This window comes from Montipora foliosa, chromosome 2, assembly GCF_036669935.1.
Source record: "Montipora foliosa isolate CH-2021 chromosome 2, ASM3666993v2, whole genome shotgun sequence".
Classification (NCBI taxonomy): Eukaryota; Metazoa; Cnidaria; class Anthozoa; order Scleractinia; family Acroporidae; genus Montipora; species Montipora foliosa.
In genome coordinates this window covers 34,363,911-34,378,910 of record NC_090870.1, presented here as the reverse complement: position 1 = coordinate 34,378,910, position 15,000 = coordinate 34,363,911, and positions in this window count along the sequence as shown.

Genomic DNA, 15,000 nt, shown 5'->3' with positions numbered 1-15,000 from the left:
GCTCTTGCAGTCAATGTGTCAATTCTTCTTTTCTGCTGCTTTCTTGAAAGTTCGGTGAAATATTTCACATGGGCTTTGTGTGATTGGAAATGTTCTTTCTCTAATTTTCTGAGGTATTTTTTCAGTTCTTCATTTTCCCTCTTTTGTGATTCGACCTCTTTTGCAAGTGATTTTTCTTTTTCTGCAGGCAAAGAAAGTTCTTTTTGAACCTCTTGAAAAAGCCTCTCTTTTTCTACCTCCAAATGTGCATATTTTGCTGTCCATTCTTCTATCTCAACATTCAGGAGGTCAAATTGTCTTTCCATGTCTTGCAGCTTTTCCTCAAAGCGTGAAATTTTCTCTTCCATTGCGGATGCTGTGATGACATCACTTGCAAGGACGGGGATTCTTGTCCAATCATTCAGGAAGTTGTCATGGTGCAACTTGGACCCCTTTTTGTTTAACTTTTTCTGCTGTTGTTGGGTTCGCCATCAATGCCATTTCAGTCATTCTTTCGTTCTTTCCGAGCAGGTATTTAATTTTATGGCTGCGTTTGGTATCGCCTGGTATTCCACTTTGTTGGTTTGATCATGAACGCGTGACCAGCGAATAAGGAGCCTGTTTCGGATCGCCAAATTGTACAAAACTTGATCCGCAGAGACTGCCTTTTCTGCTACATAATTTAACTTGTTTAACGGTATTCCGCCATTAATCAGGAGATCAGTATTTTCAAGAGTGGGAGAAATATCTGACATCTTTGACCGGGAATCTTTACAGCATTTAGAAGAACTATTTACATCAGTTACGCTCTACGCGCTTTCCTCCAGCCAATTTTTTTGTATTTTTGTGTTTATTTTCCCCAGTTTTACTCGGTTTTTGTTATTGACAGCCTTTTTTGATGCCTAGAAACCAAAAAGAAGCGGTTACAAAGTTATTTTGAAAGCCAACATGGCAGTGAAAAGCAGTAGACTAATGCCTTTCTTTGTCGGACTTTCGTTTGGTGTCACAGCTTGGAGGGAATATTTTTACCCAAACTTTAAGCAAAAACAAGTGGCAAAACCGTGCCAGATATTTATTTTGATGGATTTGTGCTAGTTGTTCCTTAAAGAACATTGTTTTGTAAGGAGAAAGCAGATGCAACTTTCTGGATATGTCGTCGTCTATCGCTAGAAATCAGACTACATTACAACGTTCCTGCGAGAAATTAGAGACGCCATGAGGGCCTTCTTACGGAATCCAAATAATTTGCTGTCAAGCACAAAACCGTACCCATTAAAAGTTACCTTGCCTTAATTTTTATGGGAAGTGTTGGGTATAGCGATATTGAATGCCGGCGAGATGAAACTTTGAACAATTTCTGTTTCCTTAAGAGGTGAGAACGACTTTCGTGTTTTGTTCCATACAATTCCTATGATGAAAATCGCCATGTTTTCTGGATTATGCAATACTAATTAGGTCTCTTTTGCGCGTGCGTGTCCATTATTTCTCCACATGTGCTGACTTATTTTTATTCATCAGCAGAAGTAATTATTATTGCCAGTTGTACGGTGTTTGTCCGGGAGTTTGTCAAAATAAACCAGGGATAAACGGAAACGTGAGAGCAATCGTTACAGTTGTTGGCTGATATTCTTTTTAAAAATCAGCCTTTATGCTTAAACATTACCAGTAAAAGTGAAAATGAGACCTTTTAATAACATGAATTTGCTAGTTTACCGAAACTGGAGCGGTCACGCAACGTGCCATCAAAGTTCATATCAAATTGCATTAAAGCAAGGAAAGCAAAATCCACAGAACAATAGTGGACTTTGTCAGTATGTTATATGTCTGTAAAACTTCAACCGTTCACAATAATCATTTCAGCAACAGACAACTATTGTCACAGGCGGAGAAAACACTCCTAATCTTTGATTACTACTAGGTTACTGTTTATTGTTACTCTGGATCTGGGATCAGAATTGCCAATTCTGATGGTATTAGAAAATCAGATACGCTGGGACAGAGATAATTTACACCTTGTTACATTGACTCGCAAAAAATGGCTCAAAATATTTCTTCTGCCTTTCCATATTTGTCATTTCCACCCGGTCCTGGATATATCACATACTTCTGTAAAGAAAATTCGCCAGGTAACATTTCTGGGATCACGTATAGGTTTTGTCTGGTGTATAATTCTCTTGAAATGAAACATTATTTCATGAAAAATTTTAATGGTTAAAACCCTGACCGATTAGACACACAAATGAACAGACAGTCGAAAGTTAATGAATAATTCATAACTAAAAGCATTCATTGAAGTGTCAGCTATTATTTGCAGTCAAAAATACAATTAGGAATGAAATACTATCTTGAAAAGACCTCGAGACGATATGCAACACCACTGACAAAGTACGTCGTGTAAAACTACTGAAAATTTATTGGAAACCCCACCAAAAAAAAAACCGCCAAAAAAATCAGGCCAAAAAATCCTAACTCGAAAATCCAGCTAGAAATCCAACTCGAAATCCTAACTCGGTAAATAGGCAACCTCCTAATGTTACGCCTATCTTGATAAACTTTGTTATCACTTATCACATCTACACGATTTGAGCCACGAAAATAAGAAAAAGTCTATAGAAGATCGCACCACCCAACCCAAAATCAGCCCACTGGCTTAACGGTTACTTTATTTGTTTGGCGAGCAAAAAAAAGACGTAATTTGAGCAAAATCGGTGGTTGTGTGCAATAATCTGAAACTTAAATTTGCGTGACAGCGGTGACAATGTCTGTTTTATATACTTGTTATATACTTGTAGCACAACGTTTTGGTCGTATAAATAAATTCCATTAACAGTTGCACCCTGCCTTAGAGCTGGTGGTGTAGCATTGCACAGCTTCCAATAAATACCAAATAAACTAGAGAGAACTGTTTGAATGTATTCAATGTTATCTTGGGCAGTCAATGAACAAACAGAAAGGCATTGAAGGCTAAGGTAAGATAACACACATGCCATCCCCTATTCCTTAGTACGTCACGTAACCCTATTTCAATCCACTGTGTTTACTTTAATTTTGTTTGCTTGGCGAGTATTAGAACAAAGCATGAAAACAATGAAAATAAAGATAGTTAATGGTTTATAATAATGTTATGATGGAGATAATATCGTGAATATCGCATGCATGTTTCCTCTGATAAGAGTTTACGTTTGCGTGACAGTAGAGACAGCGCTGACAGAAGAGAGACCTCCCAAAATCCCAAGAATATAAGGAGCGGGAAGTCATTTGGCCGTGTCACGCAACCCTTTACTGAAAAAGGAGCAAAGCTGGCAAAAGAAGATTTTGTCTTGATGTTTTCAGTAATTTATCTCATATATACCATACTTTTACTTTTTGATTTTTTATTTTTATTTTTCACCTTATTTTTATATATTTTACGCTCGACTCTTGACATTTTACTCTCGACTCTCGACCCTCAACAATTAGATACACTCTCTCTGCAACACCATCCGTGCTGTGGTTACTTCGAGGTTGTCAGAAGAAGAGACCGCGCCAGGTCGACGCAGATTATTCGGAGGGTTCTCCTCCTGCCTGGGTCTGAAATACACACCGACGACTGGGAGGCATACAGAAAGTTACATCTGTATGTCCCCAATATAACTAAACATAGAACAGTGGTCCACCAGAATAGTTTTTCCACATGCAGGAGGCTGAATCGGCACGGGCGTGTCTGAAGTACCATGTAAAAAGGGAAAAAGTAATCCGTCAGGGTGCTGTGCAAGATTTCCTCGACGAGCAAATTTGGACAGATTGGCGTGAGTTGAATGCCATATTCGTTATTATCTTGGCACTAGTTTCCACTTATTATCCACTCTAGTTCGAGCTGAAATTAAAGTTTCTGAAACCAGTCTTCCGATAGACACCAGGAAGTTTCAATTTTTATGATTATGTTAGTTTTAGGTCTGCATTTTTTTTACAAAAACGTTTGACAGAAAAGGCAGTCTTATCTTTCATCTATAACAATTTTTTTCTTACATTTATTTATCTTTTTATTACTCATCATTGTTGTTATTGTTAATATTATTATTGTCTGCTTTTTTTAGTTTCGTATATTGGCTGTTTAGAAGTACTTGAAGTCCAGGTCCCAGTTGTTCAAAAGGTGGATAACGCTATCCACCGGATAAATCACTATCCAATGGATAGCTCAATTGAATCCGCTATGACTTATCTACTGGATAGTGATTTATCCAGCCGATAGCGCTATCCATCGTTTGAACAACTGGGGCCAGTTAGATAAAACTGTTTCTTATGATCAAATAAGCCTTTACCTTGACTCACCTGGTAGAACACAGAAGTTCTTTTCTTGCAGTCCATGATCAGTTACTGTTCACTTCCACAAGTCGTAACAAATATTGATTTCTTTACGTTTGTGGAAACTTCAACACGCCTCATGAGGTCACCCTGTCCGTTTCGTTACTGTGATTTTCATAACCATGCGGAATTTCATCTTCAAGCGCTGCAGATGCTTATGTAAAATTGGTCTTTTGGTTGAAAGGATTTGTATTTCCTTGCCATTTCCTTTTTGCTGATCATATTTCGTGGGTAAAGGGCACAATTGTTCTTATGGATAACACTGTTTTGCTGCTAGAGACCTCTACTATGGTTTTCCTCACTTCAATTCGGGACGAAAAAAGCCATTTGTATTGAAAAACATTGAGGTTTGGGGGGTGGGGGTGAGAATTTTCACTTAACTTTAATACGGCCTCTTGTTATTAAGGACACAAATTTGCGATCCCAAGGGTGTCAGCAGTGCAAAGACGGTGTCGACAACAGTGATATGGTGATCTGAACTTTTAACTTCGCATTGCTGCAATCATTCTTCAATTATTCCAAGTCACTACACTTGCAAAATGTGTTCTAAGTATCCTGGAATTAAATTGGAATCAACGCTTCAGAGACAAGAGGAGAAATATGGAAATTTGTCATCATGTGCTCTCGTCATCCACACAAACGGCAAAACAGTTGTTTTACGTCGTCAAAAGGACGAGAACGGTAGCGAGATGAAGAAATATGAAAATCGCATGAGCAAAGCGTGCAAAAGTACTGTTTTTCATTGTTAAATATGCAAATTTGTGACGTTCATGTCGCTGTCGTCGTCGTGGTTGCTTAAGGTCCCTATTAATTTAGCATACACAGTCGACAAGAATATCAGACAACCACTTCTCCCAACCAGAACTTACAAAGAGGTGACACTCAAGAACGCAATTCCCAAGCACCAGATGTAGAATGTGCGACTCACAGACAGAATCAACAGTACAAATACTAAGTGGATGTAGTAAAGTTGCGCAAAGCCTGTACAAAGCTACAAGCAGTTGCAAAAAGAGTTGAGACACTCACTGCTGATAACCGTACAATGTGTGTCATTCAAGTCAGCGCATCTCCAACCCCCCTTCCCCCCAAGCAAAGTTGTTTCCATTTCCACTTGGCACTCAGACTAAAAGATATCAACATTGAAAAAGGGGATGGGGGAGGGAGGGGCATTCATCCTTTTCTTATGAACTAGAAGAGGGGTTTTAGGAAGAAGAGGTGGATTTTCCATTCAGTGTCTCAACCTTTTTGCAATTGCTTGTCTAGTTGTTTTACCTCCGTATTGCCGGGTTGTCTATTTGTTTTTTGGGGCGAGACCTTGCATATATGACAGTTGTATTGTAAGCTTTGAAGAGAACTTTGTTTAGTTCGGGTAGGTTTGCGTAGTGAGGAATGGTGTTTGAAAATGTGTTGTTTTGAGGTGTGCTGAAAGTGCTATAATTGGCAATCATTTAGGACGAAATTGGGTGTTCACCTCTTGCACGCTTCAGGTAGTCATGAACACATTTTCTGACGGCAACAAGCACAGTTTTGGGTTGGTTGGATGTCAAAATTTGGTGTTGCAAGTGTCAATACGTTGTAAGAAGTCAGTTGAAATCAGAGCGCACACGATAAGCGTGCGTAGATTGTACCGATCACATTTTGTTTACGTAAATGGTACGCAGGGAAATGAGTGTTGCGCTTGTTCTGCTCTGTGCTAACAGGACGAACTTCTTTGCGGAAATTTAGTCTTTCACTGCAATTTGCAGTGGAATCCGTTTTTAATTTGAAAATATTTCCAGTGACAGTCTGTGGTTTTCAGTTAGCCGTGAGGTGGGGTCGAATTTCATACGAACGCGTGTCTGTTCAGTCAATAGTAAGTTAATGTATTTCAATGGGTTGAAATCCCTGAACACAAAGTTTTAAACGAGATTCGGAAATGTGCAAAATGTTTTGCAAGTTTTGTTTTAGAATAAGTTAACGGTTTTCTGTTACTGGCCATGGCGTCAGGCACTTCCTTCAGTGTGGCTGCGCCCACGTTATGGAACGCTCTTCCTGTTAGCCTACGCAGCATCAAATGTATTTCTACTTTTAAATCTAATCTTAAAAGTTATCTTTTTAAATTAGCTTTTAATATTTCTTTGATATTCTAAATATGTTTGTATATTTCTAAAAATTTGTAGATATTTGTAAATAGTTTTTAGGTTATTTATTGTTGTAATGCGCTTTTGATCACCTAGCATGTTAAAAAGCGCACTATAAATGAATAAATTATTATTATTACAGGTAATGCAATGGTTGTGTCATCGGTCAACGGTCTACGGTCTACTGTAGAATTAATGAAATCTTATCTACTTCTTAATGTTTTTCGAGTGTAGACTGTTGGAATTATGTAGACCGTTGCGAAAACTTCTTTTAACTGCCTGTTGCTTTTGTAATCATGAAAAGTCTATCTCAGGTTGTTTTTCTCGCCACTTGCATGTGTTGCATGTCGAAAAGGGAAAAGGTTGCCTTTTTTTTGGACGAAAATGTGTTTGTGCTTGTTACGACGTTCGCGTTGACATGGTGACGTATTATTAAGGTAATAAAAGACTGACAAGCTTATCATTCCGTAACCTGTTTATTTCTTTGTTTTGAACCGTCCTTTACTTTTATTGTAGAGATTTATAACTGTTACAAGGAATAACAGCTTTTCAGCATTTCGTTTGCTGACCATTATCGTGAATTTTAAGCCTTTGAGCGCTTGTTCATTGAAGAGATTATATTATCAATAACAGTGTCACCGCTCATGGCGTAAAGTGTACATTACACTATTTCAGCAAACAAAGTCTCGTAGGTACTCTGTATCGCTTGGCGCTGAAACTCGTGTTCTGCTAAATTGAACACGTTCTCAATCGGATTTATAATATGGCAACTGCGAACCGGTATTGCAAATAATTTGCACCTGCACTATTCAACACCCTACGTGCTTTGAAATAGTTCAGTACTGGACAATTATCTTGGAATTTGGAATGACTCTTTGCACCTCACCTAAACATTTTGGGAAACTTTTGACATATGAAATCAGCAAAATCATTGCAAAACAGAAACTTTGTCCTCGCTTACTCGACAAAACAGTGTATGTAACGTTATAAATAGAAATGGGTAATTTGCACTAATTTTCAAGTTCATTTTCATCAATTAGAACCCAACTAGAACGCCGTAATGCCTATTCCAGTTCAAGCTCCTTTTTTCTGCTTTCCATTGATTCCTTTGCTGAACCTATTGACTGTTCCGTTTAGTCGCAATGATGAATTACACGCGACAACTATTGAGACAAGCAGTTGCAAAAAGAGTTGAGACACTCACTGTTGATAACCGTACAATGCGTGTCATTCAAGTCAGCGCATCTCCAACCCCCCTTCCCCCCAAGCAAAGTTGTTTCCATTTCCACTTGACACTCAGACTAAAGGGTATCAACATTGAAAAAGGGGATGGGGGAGGGAGGGGCATTCATCCTTTTCTTATGAACTAGAAGAGGGGTTTTAGGAAGAAGAGGTGGATTTTCCATTCAGTGTCTCAACCTTTTTGCAATTGCTTGTAGATGCAGTATAGAATGTTGTGGCGCTAACAAGATCGATACAGCGGTGCAGGGAAAAGAACATAACGCATGGACACTGATGGAAGAAACATTGTGTCAAGTAGGAAAGATCAAAGAGCAAACACTAAAGCAAGAGAAATACAACCACTTACGTAGAGGATGTAAGAACATATCAACTAATATATAGATTTAGCCAAGCCTAAAAGCGGAGCTCTCTGGTTATTTATTCTTACTGCCTGTAGGGTTAGTGAAAATAAAAGGTTTCGAATTGTCTGCGTTTTGATGTTTCCCGTTGCTGCTTTAATAATTAAATCTTTGCTTTCTTCTATAGAAAAATTCATTGCATAACCAGTGAATTCCACAGTAAATTTTACGTTACAAACCGATATCATATGAATCACGAGGCGATGAGTTTTTCCACTGAAATCTACTTTGGAATTCACCAGTTTGGCAATGAATTTTTCTTGAATCGCATGAGTTTTAAAAGAAAACAAGCACACCCTCACTGAGTGAATGGAAAAGGAAAAAGGCCATTTCAGAGTCAACTGTCAATAGCCAGTGAATAGGAATCATGCTGAAATTAGAAGCCATAAAAAAAGCTTTTTTAGTTCAAGGTCAAAGAAGAGTTTTACTGAAGTACTTTATTCCACTTTATCTCTGAAAACGAGATCATTCACATTTTGTTGTATTTCATTGAAACACCCCAGGTTGGCTTGGAACAAGGATCGGCAAAATACGGCAACCAAGAAAGGACAAACTTCAAACAAGATCTGCTCCAACACTTAAATAACGTTTAGTTATTTTAAACAAACTTCTGAAAACACAAACTAGTGAGATTCCCCCCAAATTTTACGAGAACTCATTGTGATTATGTGTTTATAACATAAGGGGAAAATTTTCTTGTCACTGTCGAGGCACAACAAAAACCAGTTGGGCAAACGAAAAAAAAAAACACTTGTTCGATCACATTTTAGAGCAAAACAAACAAACAAATCAATTTTTTCTTTATGTCCACAAGAGTACAGATAATTGTTATTTAATTCCAGTTGACAATAAAAATTCGATTTTCATTCCTGAACAAAGGAAGAACCAAAAAACTTTTGAAAATACGCATCCACTTTGAATAACGCATCATTAAAAATAACAAACGGTTGAGTGCCCAAGGAAAGAATTTGTATGAACTACAATCTTGGACAAAAAGGGTTGAGAATATTAAAAACAGGGGTTCTTTGCGCACTACGTCCTCAATATCGCACATTATTAGCGATCCTCCTCCCCCCCTACAACCAATGTTGATAAGCCCAGGTTCGACATGCTTTGTTTCGTCTAGCAACATTGATCAGGGGGAGTGGGGGCAAAAAAAAAAAAGCTTCTTTTTCATACTCGTGATCGGAGTTTAGTCCAAAAGCAGAGTTTTCTCAACAATTTTGTCCAAGATTGTATTTGGTATAAACTATCAAATATCTGTCTATATGAGAGTGTGAACACTCTCATATGTTTATAGTATGTAAAACCCGTCTTCTCATAGCTGATACACAGTAAGTTGTCGAGGATTACTTGTCATACAATAATATTGAGTGAAACAAACATTGTTACAGCGGTGCATTATTAGCCATGTACATGCATTGTTTACATAAGATAGGGTTCTGTTTACTTTACTTTACTGCACTGTGAATTGCTGTTCTTTTACATCGTAGAATTCATGCATTAGTACGATTAAGAAGTAAGAGACCTACTGAGTCCTATAACGAGGACAATATGAAGGAGTTACATCAAAACCAGTCGGCCTTGCCCTAGCTGTTTTTGCCCACTTTGGTTTACACTGATCAATATGTATATACAGATATGAAGTTATCGCAGAGACATTTCTGTAAGATTACACGCAATAAGGAAATTGCATGGTTAACAACGGTTACTTTTGTGTGTTCTTTAACTGACATAGATTTACGGCGAAGGAATGAGAAATTTTGGTCGGTTAACGTGATTTGAATAGATTGAAATATTTTTCATGACCAGTCTGTTTTTAGGTATGAGGTATTATTGGTATTCTGTTTTGTCATAGTCGTTCTCTTTCGCTCAGTCCTTTCGTTTCTGTTCTAGACATGTCCTCCAGGCATCATGTAACCTTATCAGAGCTTCTAAAGATATGCCAAAAATTGCAATACAGAGAAAAAAGCAGCTCTAAGCAAATTAAAAATAAACACTCAGCTTTAAGTTTACATCCCGCTGATGCTTGACTTGAAAAGCTGCGTAGCCACCACTGTGGACCACAGATATCATGATATCTCAAACTGGATTGAAACCAGCGAAAAATGCAGAAAGAAAACATCTTCCAAACCGTTTTCCACCTGAAAACGAAAAGTGTTGACTGTCTAAGAACTTTCGTTGATATATAGTATGGCCATGTAGCTGCGTCGATCCACAGAAAGCGCGTGAAAAATGAAGCCTCGCTTATGTTCAGGTGAATTAACCTGGGTTGAGCCTGCAATTCAATCGAGATTCAGTACCTGGTCAGCAGTCAACTTTAAAAAAACCAGCTGACCTCGGTGAGCTCTAAGCTTGAGCCCGCGATATGGTCATGTGATACTGGTTAGCAGATATCTTGTTTTGGCAGGTGTCAATTAATCAAAAGATGGATGTCCAATATCAAAGATGTATGCTGTAAACTAGCATTACACTGGTCACATTGGCATACATACGTACGGACGGTTGATGGCTTCATGGCTATAAAAACCTATATTTCTCGGATATTTTCTTAACAACGGTGCTCTGTGTGCACGGAGCTCCGCTATGAAATACTCTTATTCTGGCCATTCTTTTGCCATATTTAACGTATTTATAGGTCATAAGTGCCTTGACTGCAAGAACAGCCAATCCTATGTTGTTCTAGTCATCTTAATTAGCTGACTAAGATCAATGCTCTCTTCAGGTAAGAATTTTTCTGCTTGCTTATTTGTTGACTGATTTTTGTTTGGTTGCTTTTGTTTATAGGAACGAAGGCATTGATGCAAGAATGCTAGATATGTCTGTCCTTTATGCTGACCTGACACAGTTTGCCTTTTTCCCTACTGCACAAGAGATGGGCATCTGTGGGGATCCCACATACCCCAGCTTATACATCTGCAATGCCCCTTCAGACATGGAGTCCTAACCAGACAAATGGAAGAGTTTAATTAATACATCTATGAGTTCAGTGCGTACGATTGTGGAATGGTTGTTTGGAGACATCGTCAATTATTTTAACTTAATTTACTATTAAAAAAATCTCAAAATAGGCCTTAGGCTTGTAGGAAAAATGAACACTGTTTGTGTACTTCTGCAAAAATGCCTTGGCATGTCTTTTCTCAAATACAACTGCTGATTACTTTGGACTCGAGCCACCATCACTGGCTGATTACTTCAGCTAAAAAAAATAGCCTTTTAACAGAAACACTTGTCAATATCTTTACGTTAAACCAGTTTTGTAGTCTAAGGTAATTCCAAAGATAGCAAGTGTAAAGAAAGGGGTGGCAAATGATCCTCAAAGTTTTACATTAAACTTTTAAGGCTCAGTAATGAGAATTAATTAGCACTGATTAACCAGTTTGTCAGCCTTGAACATAGCTGAAAAACAACATACACACAAACGAACAAATGTCTATTTTTCAAGCATTCTATTCATGATGCCCATGAACTGCTGCATCATAAGCGTTTGTTGTTGCTGAAACTGCTGCTTTTGCTGCTGGAATTGTAATTGTTGCTGGTGCATAACCTTCAGCATGTCAACTTGTTGTTGCTGCCTTTCTTTTCCAGATGAAGTTCCTTTTATCTCATTTCGGCATTCTTTTGTGCCCTTTCCTTTAGATACTCAATGTTATCTCCAGTTGTTCTTCTTCTTTGGTTTGGTTTGTCCTCGCCTTCTTCTTCTGATCCCCTTTTTTGGTTTGGGAAAGCCTTTCCATAGCTTTCATTCTAACATCTTCTGCTTTAGATCTGTCAGCTTTATCCATAATACATGTATCTGTAGTAGCACTCTCTTCTAGAGCAATAATTTGCTGTATCAGCTCATCTAATTCACTCGTCTCATCCGGGGATATTCCAGATGCCCTTTCTTCATCTCTAATTTAAATGTTACACTTGTTTAATTACCAAGACGTTGATGTGGTCCCGGATGGCCCTGTGGCCAACATTAAGCTGGGGAGTAGCACATTTGTTCAGAATATCTGCAATTTTCCTCCAGGTTTCACTCCGTTGGGGAGACCCCTTTTTGTACTTACAGGGATTTTGAAATTAAATGTCTCTGCAAAGTATACTGTTGTGTTCTTCTGTCCAGTACATCACATTGCGATGTGAAGAACAAGTAAAAGAGAAAAGAATCAAGTACAGTACAAAATCCCTTTTCTTCTGACTGGCTTAGATGATGGTGATGCTGCTCTAATGAGTCTAAATTTATGGATAAAAGAGCGTTTGAGTAAGTTTGATTTGGACAAATTATTGCTAAGGCCCTCTTTTGCACCCGCTCTAAGTCTTTAACCAAGTACTCCGGAAGTAAAGAATGAAAAACTGGTATGGCATAGTCACATACAGACCTTATACATGTGATATAAAGGCTTACTATCTCTGCCTTAGGGACACATGTACGTTTTAGCTGCTTTAAGGCCCGTTTACAAGGGCGATTTGTGCGGCGATTTAAGCGGTGATTTTTGTGGCGATTCCAAATCGCCGGTGTAAACTAGCGGCGATTTCATGGCGATTTCGTGGAAACTTCTTGGCGATTTTGTGGAGAGCGCATGCTACAGTATGTTAACACTAAGCACGACAGCACCATGTCTCCAATTGTGCAACATTGTTGCAAATAAAAATGTAACATGGAAATGGACGTAGAGACGACTCAAATAGCTGCGGGGTTCTTAGGAACTGGCACAGTTATTCTTTGTTGCAGTAAAAAAAAACGTCGAGAGCGAAAAATCTGGGTTAGGCCGTGGATTTCGATGAGGGAAACAGATGGTGCATTTCATCGTTTACTTAAAGATTTCGAGGGAGACCCCGAACACTACAGCAATTATCTGCGTTTAGACCTTGCAACATTTGAAGAGCTCGTGCAAAGTGTGTACCCCTTTTTGAAAAAGAGAGACACGAAAATGAGAAATGACATCTCAACAGCTGAGCAGCTTGCTGTGACGCTTCGTTTTCTGGCTCCTGGTGAGACGTACACAAGTCGCCAATACCAGTTCCGGATTAACAAAGGAACACTTTCTCTCATAATTCCCAGAGTATGTGAGGCGATTTCTACCATCCTTGCATCATATATCACATGCCCAAGTTCCGAGGAAGAATGATAAGAGATCGCCAAGCGTTTTCATAGTAGATGGCAACTGCCGAATTGTATCGGAGCTATGGACGGGAAACACGTCCGGATCCTACACCCCTAGGAACTGGCTCCGATTATTTTAGTTACAAAGGGTTCTTGGGCATTGTGCTTATGGCAGTCGTGGGCCCAATGCAGAATTTGTGTTTGCTGATGTTGGCTGCCAAGGTCGCATTAGTGATGGTGGAGTTCTGAGGAACACCGTCTTCTACCATGCACTTGACGTCAAACAGCTAAACATCCCTGAGCCAAAACCTCTCCCAGTGAATGACGACATTGTGGAAGAATGGGATACTCTGGTGCCACATTATTTCGTGGGAAAGGATGCATTTAGCCAGACAGAAAATGTCATGAAGCCTTACCCAAGGAGGGGGATATCAGAAGAGCAAAGGGTTTTTAACTACCGATTATCTAGAGCTCAAGTAGTGAGCGAGAATGCGTTTGGTATTCTTAGTGCTAAATTTAGAATTTTCCACTCCACACTGTGTGTTAAGCCAAAAAATGCAATAAGCATAGTTCATTCATGTCTGGCATTGCATAACTTCCTTATTAAGAAATGCCCAACAGTCTACACACCCCCAGGGTCCCTGGATTATGAAAATGAAAACGGTGATGTTATTGCTGGTGAATGGAGGCAAACTGGAGACAACACATTTGAGAATCTGGCTCTTCCTGGAATGAATCACACAAGAAGTGCCAGTCAGATGAGATATTACCTCTCAGAGTATGTTAATGGTCCTGGGCAGGTTCCCTGGCAATGGAAAGTTCTTTTAACTTAGAAACAGCCTTATCTTCAGTGATTATAGTTCCCTCTCTAACTCTTGGGAACCTGAGGAAAACCTTAATCTGCAAGCACTTAAATAAGAACCTTATATCGATGAAAGTCTATTTTCTTGTTCAATTTTTATTCGAAATAGGAGATAACGTTTTTGAGATTCTATGATGTAATCATCAAAAGTAGCTCAGTTGTATGCTAGGTGCAAGTTTCCCGACCAATAAGGTCTTGGGAGACCTTTCTTTTGGAAGCAAAGTATTATTTTCATCTTCATTTTTATATAATTTATTGCACCCTGCGAGCAGAGCCTCTCTAAAACTCGCCAGAGGGCGAGTAAGAAAAGCCCTGCTGGCAGGGTGGATTTATTGTTGCCGGTAGTCAACTTATGGAGATTTCTTGATCGCTTAGTTTTTGTGTGCACTCCTGCTGGAAAGAAATGACTTGCCACTCTCAACAGTGCATGTACATTTCTCTATGCATTGGAAATAAGATACTCAGTAAAATTTGCACTAAATGTTTGGACCGATTTGTTTTATTTGGCATATATTTGAATCTAAGGCCATCTCAAGAATTAATCACCTCAGGTGTTAATGCCTTGCATGGAGCAATATTGATGAATATTGTATCCAGAATTGTATCTCCAACAACATTTCCATCCAGGCATGATGCTTTCCAGTATCTTTTCAAAGACGAAGGCAAAGCAAGTAAATACCGTGGATACATATTATTACAAAAAAAAAGACTTTGAAAGGTGCTCATTTCCAAGAGAGTGGAACACCTTGGTGGATAATTTAGGTGATGGATTTATAATAGATTTCCGTGTGAAAGTCAGAAGCCCAAAGAACCACACTATAAATAAAGAAAAAAAGATAATTCTTTTACCCAGGTATTATGTTGAAAAGTTAAGTGTTAATTGTAAAAAAGCGGCCTTCAGTATCCCTGCATAATATTTTATTCATGAAAATATGATACATCATTACAAGGGGTTTTTAATTCTGT